Source organism: Ambystoma mexicanum, chromosome 12, assembly GCF_040938575.1.
Source record: "Ambystoma mexicanum isolate Mex_15411 chromosome 12, UKY_AmexF1_1, whole genome shotgun sequence".
Taxonomy (NCBI): domain Eukaryota; kingdom Metazoa; phylum Chordata; class Amphibia; order Caudata; family Ambystomatidae; genus Ambystoma; species Ambystoma mexicanum.
This window is the reverse complement of record NC_090936.1, coordinates 1,061,692,016-1,061,715,892: the sequence shown is the minus strand read 5'-3', so window position 1 is coordinate 1,061,715,892 and position 23,877 is coordinate 1,061,692,016. Positions and strand designations below refer to the sequence as shown.

The 23,877-nt window shown below is 46.7% G+C and overlaps 1 protein-coding gene across 1 annotated transcript in view; it reads right to left on the bottom strand.

Moving 5' to 3' along the window:
* LOC138513095 (uncharacterized) overlaps positions 1-23,877 on the bottom strand; it is a 145,782-nt gene that overhangs the window by 19,286 nt on the left and 102,619 nt on the right. The window lies entirely within an intron of this gene.

Sequence of the window (23,877 nt, the reverse complement as noted above, 5' to 3'; positions counted from 1 at the left end):
CCAAGTCTCCTGTCTCCTCAGCTCTGTTCTTCGTGCCGAAAAAAGAGGGCGACCTTAGAACATGTATAGACTATCGCGCCCTAAATCAAATAACGATTAAGAATCGTTATCCTCTGCCCCTGATCCCTGAGCTTATCGACCAGGTGAAAGACGCTTGTGTGTACACCAAGTTAGATCTCCGAGGAGCTTATCACCTGGTGCGTATAAAAGAAGGCGACGAATGGAAGACTGCATTCCGCACCAAATTTGGGCTCTTCGAATATCAGGTGATGCCCTTCGGTTTGTGCAATGCACCTGCCGCCTTTCAGTACTTTATGAATGATGTTCTTCGGGAACTTATCGATGTCTGTGTCATTGTTTATATTGACGACATCCTGGTGTACTCTTCTTCAGAATCCGATCACAGAAAACATGTTAGGGCAGTTCTTGAGAAATTGCGCCAGCACAGACTATTTGCAAAGCTCAAAAAATGCGTTTTTCATACCACAGAAGTGGAGTTTCGGATTCATCCTGACACCTCAAGGAGTCCGAATGGACTCGCGAAAGGTGGACGCCATCCTCAAATGGCCATCTCCTAGCTCGGTGAAGGGAGTTCAGAGCATGCTCGGCTTCGCCAATTTCTATCGAAGATTCATCCCGGAATTTTCCCGAACAGTCCAACCCATCACAGCTCTCCTAAAGAAAAACAAACGCTTTGAATGGACTCTTGAGGCCGAACAAGCCTTTCAGGACCTGAAAACCAAACTCACCTCTGCACCTATATTGAAGCACCCGCACCCAGATCTCCCTTACATTGTGGAAACCGACGCATCCAGTTCGGCCCTGGGAGCTGTCCTGTCGCAAAGGGACCCAGAAACTAACCAACTACACCCTGTGGCCTTTTGGTCCAGGAAATGTTCTCCTCCTGAAATCAACTACGCAATTACCGACAAAGAGTTACTGGCTATTAAATCTGCTTTCAAGGCTTGGCGTCACTACCTTCTCGGGGCAAGACACACCATCACCGTAATTACGGACCACAGAAATTTACAGTATTTAAAGACGGCCAAAGCTCAATCTTCACGACAACTCCGATGGGCTCTATTCTTTGCGGAATTTGATTTTGTAATTACCTATCGCCCTGGCTGCAAGAATGGTAAAGCGGACGCCTTATCCCAGATTGGCATGGAAGAACCCAATTCGAGTTTAGAACCTGTGCCAATCATACCTGAACAAAGAATCTTAGGCCTAACTTCATTGCAAACTATTGAGGACATCCAAACGCAAGTAAAACAACTTCTAGACTCTTCAGCCTTACTGGAATGGAGTCAAAAGGGTCCTCATTACACTGTTAAGGATGATTTACTCTACTTCCAGGAGCGGTTGTTTCTGCCAAGTAAAGAATTGCAAGAACTTGTTATTGCCCATCAACATGAATCATTAATGGAAGGACACCCTGGTATCGCTAAAACGGTGGAAAAAATCAAACGCCACTTCTGGTGGCCTTCTTGGAGAAAAGACATAAAGGGCCTCATCACGACCTCGTCGGTAACCCTTAAATCTGGTGGTAGCGCTATTACCGCTGGATTTAAGGGTCCGCCGGATCAGGGCTTCGGTGGATTTCAAACCAGCTCTGAGCTGGTGTGAAATCCGCCGAGAATTCGCGCTAATACCGCCGGCGGGAAATCCGCCGGCGTTATGAGCGCGAAATTTCCCCATTGAGCCCAATGCGGAATGGGGCATTCCCAAATGGGCTCAATGGGGACTTCCAAGTCCGCCCAACTCCTGATCCCGCGCTATTAGCGCCGGGGGCTATGGCGGTCGCGCTAATAGCCCCCGCGCTAATAGCGCTACCGCCAAGGTCGTGATGAGGCCCAAAGTCTTTTGTATTGTCTTGCGGAATTTGCGCCCAAAACAAGGGTCAAAAGAAAAGGCCAGCCGGCCTACTTCAACCCTTGGATATTCCACCGGCACCATGGCACACCTTGTCAATGAACTTTATAACTGACCTGCCTCCTTGTGCTGGTTACAACACTATCCTTGTAATTGTGGATCTATTCTCCAAAATGGCCCACTTTATCCCTTTAAAAGGTTTGCCTTCAGCTTCCACCTTGGCCAAGGAATTTCTGGAGAATATAGTTTGCATACATGGTTTCCCTTCCATATTAGTCTCGGATCGTGGAAGTCAATTTATCTCCCATTTTTGGAAGAAGTGTTGCCAACTAGCACAAATAGATGTGCGGTTATCCACCAGCCACCACCCCCAGACCGACGGACAAACCGAGAGAACCAATCAGACTCTCGAGCAATATCTTCGGTGCATGTTACACCAATCCGAGTTAAATTGGAAAGACATCCTTTGGATCGCAGAATATGCATACAACAATTCAGTGCATTCTGGAACCGGACAAACTCCTTTTTATACTTTGTATGGTCACCATCCTCGGACCTCTGATCTAGATCCACCTCTGACCCTGGAAATGCCCGCAGTAAATCATCTGCATTCCACAATAACCCGAGCCTTCAAAGAAGCTGCAACTCATTTACAGCAAGCCAAGAAAAAGTATAAAGAAAACGCTGATTTGCACCGAAGTAAAACTCCTCCTTACCAAGTAGGAGACCAGGTATGGCTAGCAATGAAACATTTACCCCTCAAGGGCCCGCGAACCTTCAATCCCAGATTCATAGGACCTTATCCCATCAAGGCTATAATCAATCCCATGGCCTTTAAACTGGATTTACCGTCTAACATGCGTATTCATCCAGTTTTTCATGCATCACTTTTGAAGCCAGTACAACCAGGGACCCGACTGTCCAAGCCTCCAGACCCAGTTTAAATTGAAGGGGAATTTGAATTCGAAGTTAAAGACATTTTAGACTCCAAGGTGTTAAAGTCCAAACTCTTCTATCTTGTTGACTGCAAGGGATATGGACCTCAGGAGAGATCGTGGGAGCCTAGTAACCATGTTCACGCACCTCGATTAATACAAAGGTTCCACCGGAGATTTCCGAACAAGCCAAAACCCCCGGAGGGAACAACCTTGGGAGGGGCCTTGAGGGGGGGTACTGTCATGATGCCTACCTCCAAGAAGCCAGGTCCGACCCAGCATCCCCAGAGGCAGGCATCATTTCCCCCAGGGAAGTGCCAGCGGGCCCAAGCTGGGGCCCTTTGGACACAGTCCTGGTGCCTTAGGCGCCAGGCTCATGTTGGACCCCTGTCCTGGCGCCTTAGGCGCCAGGCTCATAAAGCTAGACATGTGTTCAAGTGTTTTAATGTGCACTTACCTGATGCAAACCATGCTGCTACATCCAGGCCCTCTTGAGGCCTGAATGGAACTACTTTACCTGTGGGACTACTTTCCCCTGGGTGTGGTCGGGGAAGGATACATACCTGATCGGTGGAAGGATACATACCTGGAACTTCTTCCAAAGCTATTTAAACCACGCCCGATCAGCAACTCACGCTTCGCGTTGTTCTGCTCCTCGCAGCTGGACGCTCACCGTGTCAGCTCCTGCATCTGGACTTCAGCCACGCCTGTCAGCATCCTGGGTCACCTGCTAAGAGAGAATTGGAGAGAAAGAAGACCTTACCTGCTAAAGCTGCATCACGGAGACATCACACCGACAATCCTGAAAGAGAAGACATCATTTTTAAAAGCATTTCGCTTCGATCGCTGCAGCGCTGCATTTCACTCACCTTTCCTGGGCACCTCCATCTTCAGCAGCGACCATCCGGATCCGCAGCCACTTCCCAGAGCCTAGAGAGAAAAAGACAAGAACACAAGGTGAGAGAAGGAAGGGATTAGGAGAAGCTCAGTTTCCTTCTAAGACTTACCTGTTGGGTCATTCCCATTTCATTTCGGGTCCTGCCGCTTCCTGGCATTCCGGACCCCGGCACCTATGGGGAAAAAAGACAAAGACATTGAATGAGCGAATGCAAAGACATTACCCGAACGCTCATCCAGAACTTACCTGTCATTTACTGGAACTGCACGTTTCACTTCGGGTCGGCGCCATATCTCCGGCATTCCGAACCCCGGCCCCTAAGGGGAAAAAAGACATAAGCATTAGCGCTTGCTGCAATAAGACTATGAACATTATTATTAAGCTTGAACTTTTGAACTTGCTACAGAACTCTTACAGCGCCTTACCTGAATAGTCAATCTTATTTGAACTCCCATCAAACCTCAATCCAGTGAAGTAACTGGGTTTCAACGCGCCCCTGCATCAGAAGCAGGATGGAGAACTCATCCTTCCAGACCCTAAGGTGAGACTTCATGGGGAATCCTGGAAGAGTATCGTGGAGGGTTGGAAGGGAGTGGGAGGCTTGAGCATTATTCCGTCAGTAGGTAATACTCCCTTTTCACGCACAGGGGGATATTCCTGCGAGCCAGAGAGTCCATCTTCAGAGTCCTGCGCTTCACCATTGAAGAAGCATCAGCACTCGAAGCCAGACCTGCGCCTCTGTGGGAATCAGGTGAGCGTGACACTTTCACGCCCGTGTCGGGGGGCTGACATGGGCGGTAACGACCCGCCAGCCTTCGCCTAGGTAGGCCCAAGCGATGCGAGGGCCTCTGCGAGGGCTGCGGGCTGTTACCACCCATGTCAGCTCTCCCACCAAGGCGGTGAAATCCATTCCCCTCTACCCCCCTGGAATTTACCAGGGTGTGGATGGTTTTCACATTTTTGTGTCTTCCTTCGGGAGATTGGCTCAGCGCGTACTGCGCAAGCCCATCTCCTGAAGAAAGGGGGGAAAAGGAACAAAATGGCCACCGCGATTAAAATGGAAAAGGGACTAGGTCCCTTTTCGGGTGACGCCGGCCGTAAGAAACATGGAAAAAAATTGCTGCCGTCATCCGAAAAGGAATATAGTCCCTTTTGCATTTTATGCTGCGGGCAGTGATTGTATAATGGCGCCTGGGTAAAACAGATTGTGGTCAGAGACTCTGGTGACAATGCAGGTTGCTGCATCCTGCAAGGTTTGATGCCACAGAATCATATATTCGGAGCACCCATAGAAAGGGCAATATGGTAGAGTAGCTGAGACCCTAATAGAACAGAAACCTTGATCTCCAGAAATGTTGCAGACATTTTATCTTCACATCCAAATGCTGACGTCGACCGAATGGGTATGCATGGTTCATTGTTACCAACACTTTAATGTTAAGGCGAATGTTGTGAAAAATGAAATGAGCATCAAGCCCAGTGTGCATTATGTATTTAGGGATTCAAGCATACCACCCTTTTATTATAAACATATTTGTCAAATATAAAGCTCTGTGCTCATTCTTATGTTTCCAAAAGGCTCTTTCATTTGATGCAAAACAGGCTAGAATGTTCACTGTGTTTGTTATGTTATTAGGACTTGTTGTTTGTCTCCTAACCTTTTCTCATAGGGGCAATTTAAAAGAGTACAATAGATGTATGTCTATCTTGGAATAATTACCTTCTATCAAAAAATAGGTTAGGTGGTTATCCCAAGTTTTGACAATATTCTTTACTCAGTAAGACACATGTAACATTTGTATTATGTTACATGTGAGCATTAGAAATTAGCATTGTTCAAAATTTAAGAGCCAGTTTACCATTAAAGTACTATTAAATAACTTAATTTTTAATAGTGCCTTTTGCACAGAATTTGCACCATTTTGTCTCTCCAATCTGCTGGGCTGCTGGTAAGTAATTTTTTTCTTTTCAGGCAACATAGACCCGATCTTGTGGCCTAATTTAATTTTACTTTTGAATTGTAATATCTCTGATGCCTCTGTGCACCGTCTCCCAATCCGCATGCCTGCTCCACACCAACCTCCTGCTGTTTCCCGCATCCCCACCTCCCATCCCACCAACAGCTCCTGTGATTGGGCCTGAGCCCTCGCCTAAACACAGTCAAAGGTGTAACCAGTAGCTAAGTACTCTGTACGGGCATTTTCCATCTGCTGCGCTATTAGTATGTGCATTTCACTTCGCAGGCAACACAGACCCCCATCTCGTGGTGATTTGATTTAACTTTTGAATTGTGGTATCTCTGACGCCTCTGCGCACCATCTACTGGCCTGCCTGCCCCCCACCTACTTCCTGCTGATTTACGGATCCCGACCTCCCATCCCACCCACAGCTCCTGTGATTCGGCCTTTGAGCCCTCTTAGGATCATCCCCAGAGCAGCCCACTGCCATGCAGCCCCTCTGGCTAAGGGCCCCAAGGCAAACGGCAGCTGCTGAAGAAGCAGCTCCAGGCCGTGTTTGCACGTGTTAGCCTGTGAAGCCTGCAGCCGTCAACCAGCAGCGACTGACAAGGTAAGTGTGGTTCGGGCAAGGGGCACGCCATTATTGCACCCCATTAAACTGACCCACCAATCCTATTACCTAATAGCTTGAAGTCTGATGCATGTAGCCCACTTTGTATGCTAACTATATCTCGCATCTGGACAGATTGTTTATTCAGCCATATCTCGCATCTAGACAGATTTTTGTTTAAAGGCATGGTCTAGTAAAAAATGTTATTGTCCCTACGGGTCGGCCATGTTTTTTTAAGCCTAAGTGGCTCGATTTTAGAAAACTTTCCTATGGACCTTACCCGAGTTTTCGTCCATTAAACGCACGCGAAAACAAGCACCAGGGAGCCGCTATTTTCTGATAATCCTATCTTTTCCCCCATCGCCCTGGCTGACCTGCTTTTGCGGCACTAAATCAATTCCCCCGCCCCTGAGCCTGACATTATCAAAACATTCATATTCCCCGCCTCTCTCCGTGACGTTACTGTGCTGCGTAGGCAAACGCGCCCAGTCGTCTTCTATGCGACTCCACACAGAACCCGGAAACCAACACAGATTAACTCACCACATAGCTCACCACAATTCGGAATATGAAACTGTACTTTAAAATGAAACAGCAACACAGTACATTTGGTAAAGTACATTTATTTGACATTCAATGTTTAGAGAATATTCAGCAATTGCCATATGAACTCCGGAAGCCATTTATATTCTTTTATCTGTATCCGCAATAACTGTTCCGTTTCATCTTGAGTCACGCGGTGTTCCTTTATGGTACACAGGGTGTTCATTTTCGTAAAAAGAATCACTTTGGAAGCACGGTGAACCGCAAGGCTGTTCCATCAACTAGGCACTAGTCCAGCCTAAAGGTTGATATGTTGCTTCTAGCCACTAGTACAGCGTAAGGGCATGTGGGCCCTTGGCGATCGTCCCATAATATGGTGATCGTGCTCCAGTTGTTGACACAAAGCTGCAGGTGTCTGCTGAAGAATCCATCCGCCGGTGTCTCAAACAGATGGCAGTGGCAGAATGGGATCAAATACCTGTTATGAAAACAAAAAAAATATAATTAGTCTCGCTAGCCGAACTTCATTAATATTACTCATTTTATTTATTACGGCCGATCAGAAACTATTTGCTTGCAAGGATAGTTCAATGGAGTATGTTCGTCTCTAAAATCAATGCAAAAAGTAACGAGATAAATCGAGGCAAACACACAATGATAAACGACAGTTAGTCTACATGCGTGAGGAATGATATGATATATGATATGGCATTTGTAACGCGCCTATACTCAAGTGTTTCTAGGCGTGACAAGGCAGGTGGGGAACAAGGGCAGACAGACAACGATCCTACTATGCCAGGTGTCTTTCTGATCGCTTGGGGAAGGGCTATACATGGTTAGTTGAATACAAATTAAATAATAGGGCCAGCTGGTGGCAAGTGCAAGGTAAATGCCGGGAGAAGGGGCTGAAGGATACAGAGACAGTCCCGTAGTGCAGGTAGGCAGTGCAGGGAAAAGTGGCTGGGCCAAGAACCGAGATCGGTGAGACCAGTGGACCTGCATGCCCATGTGCCCACTACGAACACGTTTTACTTGCTTTTCCTAGTTCTTCATTCATTCATTTATTCATGCATCCATTCATTAAATCTTCATTCCGGTATAAAAGCGTGTAAAGATTTACTTACATTATATTTGAAATTTCCATTGTGTCTCTTCGTAATGCAGTCTGTAAAACGGACCGTGCTCTTGACAACGATTTTACGTATACTGAACTAAAATGAAACTCAGTCTAGTTTCTGAATTTTCTGCCTTATCGTCTCTTACGTTATTGCGCACTCCCTTCAAATGTAGTTCTTTCGGCATGGTCCCTGTCTCAAGGTCAAAAAACAATAGACCCTTATACTTCCAGTGCGACTTGTGGGCCTCATCTGGGCGCTGTCCTTCACATTCTTTATTTGCAACATCACGTAGTATAGGCATCTGTGAGAACTTGAAGTTTAGAATCCGTCTATGTAGTGCGCCTCAATGTGCAAATGCGAACTGGCTTCTCTCCCAAATGCCACGGCCCGCTTGGCTGGCGCGTTCTAAGTGCCCCAATTTTGTCCCCGTTGTTGCGAGCTTTGCAGCCCAAATTGAGACATTTAATTTTTTGCGGAAGGTCAGGGAAAGTATAAAGTACCACAGGAGTTGAGTTACAAGTGAGATTTATTGTTTGTTTGTTTGTTTTATTATTTGCAATACGCAAGCCTCCCCTCCGTTAACAGTGCGCAGCATTTACATTTACATGAGATGAGACATGAGAAAAATATATACATACACATATGTGAGGTGAATAGAGAGAATTCAAAGATGACACCCAGCTTGTTCGCCACCCATGATGGTGAAGGTAGGGGTTAGGTTTACAGGTACACTGTACAATAACATTTATTTACAAAAAGACAATCGTATTGCAATTATTTAAACCGGGATTTGTACTTCACAATCAGCTGTGCTTCGGGTGGGCATGGCACAGTCGCAATGTTCGGTGGCAATGGATCACTGCTCTGCACAGAAACATCCAAAATTCCATATCTGTGCTTCTCTAACACAGCAACAATAAGGCTTTTCACAAAGTCGAACTGCATTTCATCATAGACTGGTTTGATCACCCATTGCTTACTTCGTTTTGAAAACACCTTAGTGTAGCGAGGCATCCTTACTTTACCCCTAGTCCTAGATTGTTCACGCCCGACATTGCTGTTATGGGCCAAGACCGCTAGTGGAGTGCGATGTTTCATGCCCCGAAAGCTAAAATGCAAGCGCTTTGGCCTGTACTTTAGGCACATATTGTGGAACACCTCCAAATCTCCTGTGTGACAGAATTCTGTCAGTCCTCTCAAATCTCTTGATAGAGTTTTGTCAAAAACAATCTTCTCAATGGCTTTGTGTGTCGGTGAAGATGGAATCAACCACTTCTTCTTCCGTGCCTTCTCTGGGGACAAAGGGCCATGTTCACATTGGTGGAAATGTTCATTTGCTGTCCAGCGGTGAACGTTGGTACAGTGGTGCATCAGTGACCGCCATTTTTCAAGTAGTATTTCCACTGACCCCTCACAAGTTTTTGAGCTCCACCAAAGATGGTTGGTGATAGAATGTGACCACCGCAAAATACTTTCAAAACCTTTTTTTTTCCCTGCAGCCGAGATTTTCTTATTGATTGATTTAGCAAGATGCCATACGTCAAATTGATGTTTAATATGTGGGAACTGCTCTCTCATTGTCTTGGCAATTGAAACGTTTCTATCCGTGGCTATGAGGTCGATGTGCAGTCCCCTTGATTGTAGATATTCCACTGATTTTATAAATCCTAGTTTCTCCATGGCCACTGATGATTGTAGATATTCCACTGATTTTATAAATCCTAGTTTCTCCATGGCCACTGTCGTGTTACCTGCACGACCACCGAACTAACAATTTTCTTACTATCCATGTCCTGAAAGTGGTAGGTGCAGTACTTGGCAGAAAATCCAGGGCTGTCGCACTGTCCATCGCCGGCTAGCCTGAATCGTTTGCCTTCGAATGTACTTGCTAGAGACAATTGTTCAATTTTCCAAGCATCACTAATGGCCGGAAACAGATAATCACGTTGGTATATGTAGTACAGCGCTTTAGAAATGAAATGGAGTCCCACAAACTGAAAGAAAGCTTCTAACTTTCTAAAACTGGAGCCACTAAAAAGTGATGCAGCTGCACACAGTAGATTGCCTGCTGGCAGTTTCTCCAGCATCGGTTGTGCAGACCATGAGAACCTATGATTTAATCTACAGGCGGCATTTATTGTGACGTTACTGCCTTTTATTTGACGAGTCACATTAATCAATGGCTTCCCATATAATTTCACTCTAATGGAATGCACACATTTCAGCATACTTATAATTTCCATCAAACAACTGTCGAATACAATGTATTTGCTCTCTTTCATTAGACTGTCATCCTGCGTCAACGTTGTTTCGGCCTGTGACGTTGTGGAGATTTCAACACATTGGAAAGTAATATCGCTGATATCAAGTTCTGATGCGTCTATGGATGCTGCGGCTGGTTCATTCTCTGTCATTTCGACATCTATTACTTCAACATTGATGGGAGAACACAACAATGTCGACAGGTTTTTTGGTGGCAAATTTTTGGCGGGTGTAGATTGTGTAAATTGATCTGCAACTACTTCAGAGCTATCTTCAATACATTCAATAACATCTTCTTGTGGTGGTGCGGTCGCACTGTAGCTATGGTCCAATGCAACTTTGCTGTAGTCTCCAAACACAGTTAATTCATGTTCTGGCCATTGGACATGAGCATCTCGAGCCTGAACACGCCTCGCCTCAATTAATAGTTCCTCCATAGTGTACACTGTCTGGCAAGCCACATCTCTCATTCGCTTCACTGTCTGTGTGTGTATAGTTCTGACACCCACGGGTAACTGGAGGAGAGATTAGAAAAGGGATGTTCAGTTTAAACACAAGATGGAGTTTAGTAGAATTGACTGGAAAATAACATAAAATAGTCCCCAGCACAAATTTTTTTTTAAAGTTATGAACTGTTTGTAACTAACCATTTTTTGTTTTTTTTTCTTTGCAACTTGTTTGACTCGACCTTCACCATCTACACGCTGTAGCTCCGATTCGTTTCCGCATGTCCTCCCTTCCTCTTGCGCTGCAACGACTATATTTTCTGTATCCACAGAGACAGCACGGAATGAGGCTCCATCGTCTCCCTGAAACATAGTACTTTCATTACTATGTATCAAAATATTGTTAGCATAAAACACACGTGAGGACGACCACACAGGTACATCTCAATAGCCAAACACGATTTAAACATTGTGTGCAACAATCAAGCGACAAGTATTCGACCAGTGATGATCTATTTCGATGGAACTGTCAGTATCCATACCTCTGGCTCTGCATGGACTGCCATGAATGGTTGTATTGGAGAGGAGGCATCCGCATCTCCCTGAAACACAGTACTTGCATTAGTATGCTTTTCAATATTGGAAACACAACACACACTTGGGGTCGACGGCACAGGTACATATAAAGAGATAACCACAAATGATGCATTGTCCAAAAGAATCAAGGAAAATCCAAATATGATCACATTTCATCGACTTATTTCAACGATTCCTTTACATCTGCATCATCTAAATGAGATGTTGTGATTGTGGTGGAAGCTCCGTCGTCTCCCTGAAACATAGTACTTGGATTAGTATGGTTTTCAATATTGGAAACATAACACACACTTGGGGTCGAACGCACAGGTACATATAAAGAGATAACCGCAAATGATGCATTGTCCAAAAGAATCAAGGAAAATCTAAATATGATCACATTTCATCGACTTATTTCTCCGATTTATTTACATCTGCATCATCTAAATTGGATGGTGTGATTGTAGTGGAAGCTTTGTCGTCTCCCTGAAACACAGCACTTGCGTTAATAGGGAAGAAAGTATAGCAAATGGAATCACGTTATATGATCACGCATGATGGAGCTGTCATTATCCATACCTCGTGCTGCTGAAGAATATCTATGGATGTTGCAAATGTAGTGCGCACTTCCGAAAGCTGTTGCGCTGATTCGTATACGCATGGTCCCGCTTCCACTTCCCCTGGAATTACTTGAATGTCAGGCTCTGCATCAAGTGCAGGGTTTGACGCTCCATCAACTGCCTGAAACATAGTACTTGCATTAGTGAGGATTACAATAGTGAAAACATAACACACACCTGGGGTCGACAGCACAGGTACATATCAACGGCTAACCACGAATGAAACATTGTGTAGAACAATCAAACGACAAGAATTCCAGCTCTGATGATGACGCTCGATGGAGCTGTCAGTATCCATACCTCCTGCTGTTGAAGAACATCTAGAAATGTTGTAGATGTGGTGGACGCTTCAGCATCTCCCTGAAAGACAGTACTTGCATTAGTATGGAAGTATGGATAACACTAATTATAACCGAAAACAAACACCACTGGACGATAACTAAGGTGTATATCAATTGGAAAGCACTAACCAAACATTCAGTAAAATGATTACACGATAAAATAAAAATATTACTTGACATGCATAAAACAGGTCTGTAGCGGATTAGCCTAGTAAGATTACCTGATACGCGCTAGAAGTGGTTGATAACTGCGACCAGGTCAAGGATGTAGAATGTTCTTGCTTCAGATTCAAGGGATAGTCAAGAAGTTGTAAAGGTAAATTAATGATTGATAATGAAATGCCAATATTAAAAATAGCCATGTAAGGCGACAGAATACTTGTAAAATGCTCAATACAGCACAGTTCCCTGTTCCCATATATATACATTGCGTTTGTGGGTTATGAAATCGAAAAAGAATATATTGGTAAATGTCATTATTCAAAAAACTATACAATCATATCAATATCGAAATTATTACAAGGGATAGAACACCTACAATATCAATTAATCCGTTTGGATACCTACACACTACCGCAAGGCCTAAAGCTAAATCCGGAGACTTGACTCACCGGTGGCAGAATGTGGACGAATAGAGTGGGAATAGCGTTTTCGAGCAATTTCCGTGTCGTTCGCCGTTTATTCTTCTTTGTTATCCAAGATGTTGTGCTCATGTCCAAGGAAAAGTGCCGGCTGCAGATGCGGTATCGATCACCCCTCTTGTCCTGTAAGACTTGTTGGACTCTACTTTCCAGTTCATCCAGTGGATATCAGCAATGTCTGACCCATTCTCTTATTCGATCAACAGTTTTCGGGAATACATGCATTGTAGTGCCTTCAGATTTCGCATGGGTCTTCGAAGGGCAACCGCTAATCGAACAGGCAGGCATTGTTGATAAATCTGAAAAGTAAATATCGACATTATTATACAATCTTCAAGAATAAAGATTTGATACAAAAGTAAATGAATCATACAATGATCAATGCAAGGTTTGTTTTGGTCGCAGGAACTATACCAGTCCATTATGTGCGGCTTAGTATTTGCATAAATTGCAGAAATGTATAAATGATGTGACTAAAAACTGAACATGTGACTCATCCCTTGGATGTTCTGTATTGCACGAGAAGGAAACATGCTTACATCATAGACTGGACCCCCGAAGGATGCAATTCGATGACAATTGACACAGATGAAAATAAAAAGATCTATTGTTAGCATAGCAATGGAAATTCAAGTCAATAGCAATGAGACCAATGAACATAGCACTATTGGGTACTCTACTCGCAAATAGATAGAAATTTAAAAATCTGCGAAATATGACCAGGATACATGGCCTTACCTTGACCAACAAACAGTTGGATTCAGCAAGCAGAGCAGTATGTTGCGGGAGAAAAGGTGGATGGCCACAGGTAGCGCACTGATGGGTATGCTCAAAGCGGTCACAGAAGTTCACGGATAGCACGACAACGAGCAGATTAGCATAGATCTTAGTGGTTCCCAGGTAGCACGTTCAGGAGTTGACTTGCAAAGCACAAAGATGTTCTCATGAGATATATCGAGTGGTTTTTAAAGTATTAGAAACTGGGGTGTGTTTGTGAATGAATGACGTATGTATGTCGTGGTATTAGGGGGGCGGCCTGCTTCAAGGGGAGGCCTGGTTGGAGACACGGGGTCTGAGGAGGCCATGTGAGCGATGGCCCCTGGGCGTGGGATACCTTTTGAAGTGTACATGCTGTTTGGCACCTTGGCCGTTTGCGCCCGTGACAGCCCCCCATGCCAGCGCTCATCCCCGGGTGCGAACCGCCTTTGATAGAGGGGGTGGGATGGATGGGCCTGGGGCATGCAGATAAGGCACAGGAAGACTGCTGAATGGAGACACACTTATGTGGATTGCAGGGGGGCGGCCTGCTTCAAGGGGAGGCCTGGCTGGAGACACGGGGTCTGAGGAGGCCATGTGACCGATGGCCCCTTGGCGTGGTACACCTTTTGAAGTGTACATGCTGTTTGGCACCTTGGCCGTTTGCGCCCGTGACAGCCCCCCATGCCAGCGCTCATCCCCGGGTGCGAACCGCCTTTGATAGAGGGGGTGGGATGGATGGGCCTGGGGCGTACAGATAAGGTACAGGAAGACTGGTGAATGGAGACACACTTATGTGGATTGCAGGGGGGCGGCCTGCTTCAAGGGGAGGCCTGGCTGGAGACACGGGGTCTGAGGAGGCCATTTGAGCGATGGCCCCTGGGCGTGGGATACCTTTTGAAGTGTACATGTAGTTTGGCACCTTGGCCGTTTGCGCCTGTCACAGCCCCCCATGCCAGGTCTCATCCCCGGGTGCGAACCGCCTTTGATAGAGGGGGTGGGATGGATGGGCCTGGGGCGTGCAGATAAGGCACAGGAAGACTGCTGAATGGAGACACACTTATGTGGATTGCAGGGGGGCGGCCTGCTTCAAGGGGAGGCCTGGCTGGAGACACGGGGTCTGAGGAGGCCATGTGACCGATGGCCCCTTGGCATGGGACACCTTTTGAAGTGTACATGTAGTTTGGCACCTTGGCCTTTCGCGCCCCTGACAGCCCCCCATGCCAGCGCGCATCCACCGGCGCGAACCGCCTTTATATCAATATATAGTATATCGCCTTTATATCAATGATAGTATATCGTTGCTTATCAATAACAAATGCCACATACAGGAGATTTTTGTGAGCACAGACCCACACTTCAACCGGTGTATTATAGTGGTCAAGACCCTAAGGCCTGTATAATCCAATGGTAATTGTTAGCATAGATATATGTGTGACTTTTATAGAGACATAACCTACTGAAAGACTTTGAACAAGTGTTATTTAGTGCATGCATTATCGAGAATATGTTATGTTAGCTTAAATAGATAGTGACCACCCTGCTTCACAGCGACCAGACCTTCACCCATTCGGAGCACAATATGTCTGACGTCCATCCTTGAATGGAGACACACTTGATTCATTTAAAAAATCGAAACAAACGTTAAAATATATGTGGTGTTTTATTTTGTATCTTATTTTCATGACACAAAAATACAAGACTTTAAAGATTATACAGGTCAGGTTGCAGCACAGCGAGAGAAAATCCTCTGTACTGACCACTGTCACTCGGGAACGTTTCTCTAATGGCACGAACGGCACAGGCGGGTATCACTCTTCGAACGCGGTGTCCAAGCCTCCCGTGGAGCCACCATGTAAAGGAACGATAGGCCACCAGCCTGTACCACCTGTGAAAAGGAATGAAACAAACTGTTTTTAAATGACCAAGATAAGTTTAATAAACGTTTGTTGTCAATGACAATTCTTGTAACTAATGGCATTCTGCACGGACAAATGCTATCTAGACAATGCACACTATTGAACGACTTACATGCGTTACAATGATATGTAGATGTAATTTTGGATATAGTAGAAGAACATGAAATAGGAGTGGCATGACAAGCAGAGTATACTTACTTGTTACTCGGATTACGAGGACGAACAGTTGCGCGAAGTTCGTGCATAAGCACCATCATTATTCTCAACACGGCCCGTGTGAGGCAGGCTGCCCTGAAGTCTGGCAGCTCGGTGATGCATTGCGGTCGTGGCTCGCCTTCCGAAATGTAGGCCAGGCATCCCGAGTTTTCTCGGCAGCAGCAGTTCTCGTCCTCAGTTGGCATTAGCTCGCACCGATTGCATGTGCACCAGGTGGAGACGCCGTCCATTAGACTAGGCCCATGCTCTTCATCTGTTGATTCGTCCTGCCAACTGCCGTCCGAATCCCCATCGTTTTCGCGTGCTTCCCTTTCCAGTAGTTCCTCCTCGGTATACTCGGGCTCGTATATGTAGGGCATTATTGTAGCCATTGTGTGGTAAACAGAGTAAAATAATTTACCGAGATGGTACAGGTGTTCACACGGGCTACAAGCGGCGAAGGTAGCTGACCAGAGCACTGAAACGAGTCACAGAATACTCAAAGTAACACAGAGAGAGGAATGGAATCGAAAATCTGCTGCTGTGTCTTGTGAAACGGTCTGTTTATACTTATTGAGCAAAGAGGCGTCCTGCCATTTCCATGGCGACACGTCATTAGCTGAAGCGCAGCGAATGTTGACACGAGACGTGCTTTGGCGTTGGGAAATGGGCGGTACGAGTCTGCTGATGACAGGCTTAGGGGCGGGGGAATTGATTTAGTGCCGCAAAAGCAGGTCAGCCAGGACGATGGGGGAAAAGATAGGATTATCAGAAAATGGGGGCTCCCTGGTGCTTGTTTTCGCGTGCGTTTAATGGACAAAAACTTGGGGAAGGTCCATAGGAAAGTTTTCTAAAATCGAGCCACTTAGGCTTAAAAAAACATGGCCGACCCGTAGGGACAATACAATTTTTTACTAGACCATGCCTTTAAGTAGTCAGCCATAGCTCACATTTACACAGAGTGTGTGAGTCAACCGTATCTCGCATCTAGACAGATTGTTTAGTCAGCCATATCTTGCATCTAGGCAGATTGTGTTAATCAACCATATTTCGTATTTAGACAAATATCTCACATTTAGGCAGATTGTTTAAGTTAACTATAATTTGCATTTAAATCAATTGTCTACTGTCTACAGTAGTACCCCCACTTACGCGCCTCTCCCTCTATCCAGGTTTCCTAAATCTTGTTGTTACTGCCTGTGCTATTGTACCCCCACTTAGGCATTTCTCCCTCTATCCAGGTGTCCCAAACCTAGGGGTTACTGCATTTATTATCTACTGTTGTGCCCCCATTTAGGCTTTTCTCCCTCTATCCAGGTGTCCAAATCTAGGTTTTACTGTGGTACCCCCATTTTAGGCATTCTCTCTCTACCCAGGTGACCATAAACTTAGGTGTTACTGCATTCACTGTCTAAGTAGAATGCCCCTACTTAGACATTTCTCCCTCTACCCAGGTAGCCCAAATCTTGTTGTTACTGCATGTATTGTTGTACCCCCACTTACGCGTTGCCCCTCTATCCTGGTGTCCTTAATCTAAGTTTTACTGTGGTACCCCCATTTAATGTGTTCACCCTCTACTCTGGTGTCCCACACCTAAGTGTTGCTGTATTTACTGTCTAGTGCTGTTCCCCCATTTAGGCATTTCTCCCTCAAACCTGCCATCCCAAATGAGGTTTTAATAAGGTGCCCATATTTCAGGCGTTCTTCCTCTACCTAGGTGACCCAAATATAGGCATTACTGCAGTTACTGTTCTAGTGTGATACCCCAATTTAGGCTTTCTCCCTCCATCTAGGTGTCCCAAATCTAGGTTTTACTGTGGTACCCCCATTTTAGGTGTTACCCCTCTACCCAGGGGACCCAAACCTAGAAGTGTTACTGCATTTTCTGACTAGTGTTGTAACCCCACTTAGGCGTTTCTCTCCCTATCCAGGGGTCCCAAACCAAGGTGTTACAGCATTTACTGTCTACTCCTGTAGCCCCATTTAGGGTTTTCTCCCTCTATCCAGGTGTCCCAAATCTTGGTTTTACTGTGGTATCCCCATTTAGGTGTTTCTCCCTCTACCCAGGTATCCCAAATCTAGGTGTTACTGCATTTACTGTCTACTGTTGTACCCCCATGTAGGCATTTCTCACTCTATCCAGGTGTCCCAAATCTTGTTGTTACTAAAATTTCTGTTGTACGCCCATTTTAGGCGTTTCCTCCCTCTATCCAGGTGACCCACATCTAGGTTTTACTGTGGTACCCCCATTTAAGGTGATCTCCCTCTACCCAGGTGGCCCGAATCTTGTTGTTACTGCATGTACTGCTCTACCTCCACTTAGGCGTTTCCCCCCTCGATTCAGGTGTACCAAATCTAGGTGTTCCTGTTTCTACACTTCCTCTATTCAGGTGTCTCTAATCTAGGTGCTTCTGTTTCTACACTTACTGGCCTGACCCATCACCCCAAATCCCACACCTGACCCCAACTGCACCGTCCCTACATGTGTGACTCCCAATTAAGGATGCATCCTACCCACAGGATAGACACCATACCACAGACTGCCCAAATCAGAGCTGCACGCTGGAGTGCCAGTAGGCCTGATGAGACCCACCACCCACTAATCCATCTGTTTCAAACTCACAGCCCAAACTCCCAACCCTACACCTCATCTCACAGCCACCCACTCCTCCCAAAACTCCATAGTATTCACCCCTCCTCCATGCTTGTTCAACCTCCCATTCCCCCCGCTACATCCTCCACGTAGATCTCGCTCCAAACAATCAAGGGCAGCACGATGGATAGCAGGAGTTGAAAACATTGACCCCGGGAGAATACTGCACCGCCAAGCGACCCAGGAAAGCCAACCTTACCACCTCCCCTCCACTACCTATTCACCCGCACCCTCTCCTCGCACCTCTCCCGAACATCATAGCACATCTGCCTAAAACTCACACTTCCCTTCTTTTAGCACAGCAAGAGCAGCCCTGGCCAAAACCCCAACGTCCACAGCTCCCTCACCCCCACTCTCACCCACACCCCATGGGCTGCCGAAAGTCAAGGAAAGTCCCAGACCTAGGCCACCTCAGGCCCCACTTAGAATCACCCATGCTCCAACCCAGATTCCAATTACTGCCACCTCACTACAGGTCCCAAGCCTCCTCGCTGGCACCCAACCCGCTCTTAGCCCTATTCCCCTCCTCCCCCATCCCTCCTGGTCCACCTCCACCCCCCCACACCTTCTCCACCCCTCACACACTCCCCCATGCCCTCCTCCAAACACCCCTTTCCCCCTACCCACAACGACCAAACCCCATCCCCAATGCCCTTCCCTAGCCACACCCTCCCTCAACCCCCCGCCACCTCCCCCACCCATTCCGACCCATCTAGCACATGCAAACAAACCCCATGCAAACAAACCCCACCAAATCTCTTGCATTCTCATCAACGCCAGGTCAATCTCTAAAAACAAATTCAACATCTTTGACCTCCAGACGTCCTTTTCATCACCGAGACCCGGTTTGCTGACAATTACGGGCCCATTGTGCACAAAACCTTCCCACCCGGCTACAACCTTGCCAACCCTGCAGGCAGCTCAAAATTCGCAAAAGCAAGCACATGGGCGCATCCATTTTGTGAAATGGATGCCCGCCTGTGTTGACTTTTGCTTTTGCGGCACTAATGAAGGAAAAACTAGCCAGCTGTAGTAAATAAAAGCTACCGCTGGGTGGCTTTTCCTTCATTGGTGCTGTACGCGGAGGACGGAGACCGGAGACCTAGAGCTTATAAAAAAATAAGCACTAGCTTATTGTTCAGAACAGATCACGAGGGTTGGGGGACTTACGATACCACACAAACACCAATTTCCACTACTTATTAAGGGCACCTCAGCTACCACCACAGATTATGCATCCCTTCTGGTAAAACTCCAACTCTCACCCTCCACCTCACACAGCTTCCTACTCATTTACAGACCCCCTGGCTACAACAAAAACTTTGCAGACACACTTTGCGACGCTCTGACTACTAACTTCAACCTACATCCAACCCATACCATCCTAAGCGATTTCAACATCTGGTTTGACTCCCCTTGAAACCCTATGACTCAATCTCTCACAGTCTACCTAGAAGCCTTCAACTTTACACAATGCATCTCCACCCTGACCCACAATGGAGGCCACACCCTCAATATGGTCTTCAGCACCACAAACATCATACCCACACTGCCTTCACTTGCACTAACATGGACAGATCACTCAGCAATCTTCTTCTCCGTACAGCTCTCAACCACAGCCCGCACCCAAGGCCACACCCGACCTCCACACCACTCACCCCATTCCAGAACAAAGTCGTTATCACCACAGATCTAGCCAACTCCCTCTACATCTCACTCCGAGCACTCTCCCTCCAAGAAGGTGCCCCGCCAATCAAACTCTTCGACCTCTGGCACCCCTGCATCCATGACCCCATCTAAACGGCACTCTCAGAGATCAAGCCCCACACTCAGGTGGTACACCGCTAACCTCAAATCCATAAAAACCCTCAAGCACCACCTGGAACAGACCTGGAGAACCAACCCAACCGCTAAGAACAAAACCGCCCTAGTAAGACTGCAAGTGCATATGGATTGAAAATCATAAAAACCAAGAAAGCATTATATGGGAACAGAATCTTAAACTCTCACAACCCGAGCAAGGAACTGCATAAAAGAAGGTTTTCTGAATTCAGTTCTCCGGGCTGCTCTACCCCCCTCCACCCAACTCTCAATCCCTATGTGACACCTTATCAGAACGCTTCCACAACGTCGCTATTGACAGACACTCCACCATCATCTGTAAATTAGAAAGAATGCCCCCACTCCTTAACCATCCACAGCCCGACCCCCGTTCAAACCCCCTGCCGATACAAACCTTAACCTCTTTCTCTCCAATCTCACACCAGAAGTTCCTCTCGCTCTTGGCACAAAGATGCTCATCAGGTTACCCTGAGGATCGCTGCCTGCCCACCCTCCTCAAAAGCATACTAGTCTCAACCTCTGCAGGCAGTATCACACGCTCAATCCTCAAACACTCCCTAACATCCGGAACCTTCCCGGAAGCCTTAAAAACCGCCTACATTAAACCCCTCTTCCAAAAACCTACCCTTGACCCACTCCTCCCCCAGAACTACCGTCCCATCTCCAACACCCACTTCATAGCCAAACTCATGGATGGCAGAGCATACAAGCAGTTTGGCCATTTCACTGAAGCTAATAACCTCCTGGAACCTGCCCAATCTGGCTTCAGACCGCTCTGAGCAACAGAGTCCTCCCTAGTGGCCGCCTGGGACAACCTAAAAAGAACAGTGGATGCAGAAGGTTGCACTGTACTCATTCTCCTTGACCTCTCTGCCGCCTTCGATGCCATCGACCACACCATCCTCCTAGACAGGCAACACTGTTTAAGAATCAAAGACACTGCCCTCTCTCGGATCTCCTCTTTCATCTCTAATCGCTCACAAATCATGCTCCTCCATCCTTTCAACTCTACCTCATGGCCAGTACCACAAGGGGTCCCACTAGGAGCATCCCTATCTCCCCTCCTCTTCAACATCTGAACCCACTCCCTGCACTCATCCGCTCCCACAATCTCACCTGCTACAACTACACAGACACCCAGATCATCCTTAAAATCCCAAAATCCACAGGCTCCAACTGTCCAGATTTGCCAGCATGCCCCTTGGATATTGACTACTGGATGATGACCAACTACCACATCCTCAATCCTGGAAAAGCAGACATCCTAGTGTGCGGGAAAACAGCACCCCTTCCCAAACCTATACGCTGGCATAATCCCTAGGCCCTGCACTAGCAACCTCCACTTCAGTGAAAAACCTTGGATGCACACTCGACACAGACTTATCCCTCTCCCAACACATCAACTGCGTATCCAGAACCAGTTTCTTCCATCTTTGCACCTTCAGACATAACTGCCCATACCTCACCTATCGTTATTTTTCTGCCATCATCTGCGTCATCCTCTCTCGCTTAGACTATGCAAACTGCCTTTACCTAGGCAGACCGGCGTTTCAGCTACGGAAACTCCAAAGAATCAAAAATGCTGCGTCCCGCCTGCTCATTAGCCTACCACCCTGAGAACACATCATCAGCCCTACACTAAGAGTCCTCCATTGGCTCCCTTTTGGTCAACACACTATCTTTAAAGCCATGTCTCATCCACAACACTGGCCTGAAATTCCTCCAAGACAAAGTCACTCGCTACCACCCCTCAAGGACACTCAGATCTGGCACAGCATCTCTCCTAGTTGTCCCACATTACAACTCCACCGGACTGGGTGGATCCTCCTTCTCAGCCCAAGCGCTGATCATCTGGAACTCAATGCCCATGTACTTCCGCAACATTACCAATCACTTGGCATTCAGAAAGGCCCTCAAAACCTGGCTGTTCCCTTCCTCCTCTGGAAACCCTCTCGTACTCTAAACTATCGATACACACACAGAAACATTGATCCAAACCCAACAACACACCTATTCACCCATACCCCCACAGAAGCCAGCAGCGTTCGCAGCGGGACACCGTGACCACCCTCACCAGCAGACGATCACACATCATACTCCCTTACCCCCATCCCTGCGGGCCCCTCTCCTGCTGCTCAGACTTTCATTCTAGGGAGACCACAACTGGCGAGACCAGCCAACTGCATTGGAGCTACAAAATCGACATCGAAAATTAACTCCATCCAAGTTAAGGTATGTATACCTTGCACCACGTCTGGCACATCCACCCACCCATGCACTCTAGAATGCAGCTATGGCTATGCTTTTCCGTTCTGGCAGCTTGCAAAGCAGTCCACACTGAAACCTCTGACGGACCTCAACACCTCTGCCACTATTATTCAGTGACAACCTATGAAATAATTTCGGTCTAGCTGGGCACACATTGAATCTCCAGCGCAAGCACTCTATGCTAAACCACCAACAGCACACGCCCACATGCCTGACCTCCGCACTGCTTACTGGAGCCTAGCCAGCCCACCTGAAGCAAAATGCACACATGCATCTTTAAATTAACTCTTAGAATCTCCCACACATGCACTACGGTCACTGATGGGCGTTCCAACCACAAAGTGCAAGGAGGACATACAAATGGGGAAAGGGTGCTATATAAATGATGAATACAATACAAATGTCCTTCACACTCACATTAAAACCAATGATCGGTTGTTTCTGTGGCTATCAAGGCAATGTGTAATGTTGCATGCTAGCCACTGATTGGTTGGTAGTGCTGCTAAACATATGTTACAGTATGCACTGTGAAGCCCTCCAGCTTCTTTCAGTCTTGCTTCCCGTTGCATACACTCTGCATTGTACTGGGGCTCCCCAGGAGAGGTCGGCACCCCTCCAGCAGTCCTCACATCTGCTTCCACAGCTGACTCCATTTTCACTGTTCTTGATGCTTTTAAACTTCCCGCCAAGTTGATTGGTCCGAAAAGGACTAGACCGCTCATTACCGACATGGAAGTTCTACATTGCTCTTGCTCGCCTCTTCCTCGTCCCAGTACATAACTGGTGTGTGTTTGTGTCAATAAAGAGAGGATGTATTTCTCTAGTTGCTCTCTTCCTCGTCCCAGTACCTAACGGTGTCTATTGGAGAATGATTGTAAGGAAAAGTAGGGAAGGGATTGACAATAGCCTATAAAGGCTTGGGGAACAGTGGACTCATGGTGAAAGGGAAATGGGGGATACCATGTCTCACCCGAGGGTTCCTCATAGCCACTCCGCAAGTCTCCTCTACTCAGGTAGTCCTCCTTCACAGATCCACCCCCAGAGCCTGTCCATGGACACCTGGGAGAAGGATATATCAGGGAAAGAAGTGAGGGCGCCCTCAGATTCCTCACAGCACAAACACATTTGAATAACAAAAATAGGAAATATCAAATTAATTTATAGACCCTGTGGAGAGGCCTATGGCCAATTACAAGGTTTGTCAGAACCTCACCCCAACTCTCAGAGAGTTTGTCTTCCCCCCTCTGAGAGTTTGTCCATGTCAGCTTACTTCCCCCCTGTATAGAGAATGTGCCCTCAATATGACGACTACCGTCCTGCAGGACACATACAATGACAATCTATGCCTCCAAATGCCAGGCTAGTCCCCACTTCAGGGATGCCTCTGTCGCTGCTGCTCTTGTTCTACTTTAACAGTAAAAAAC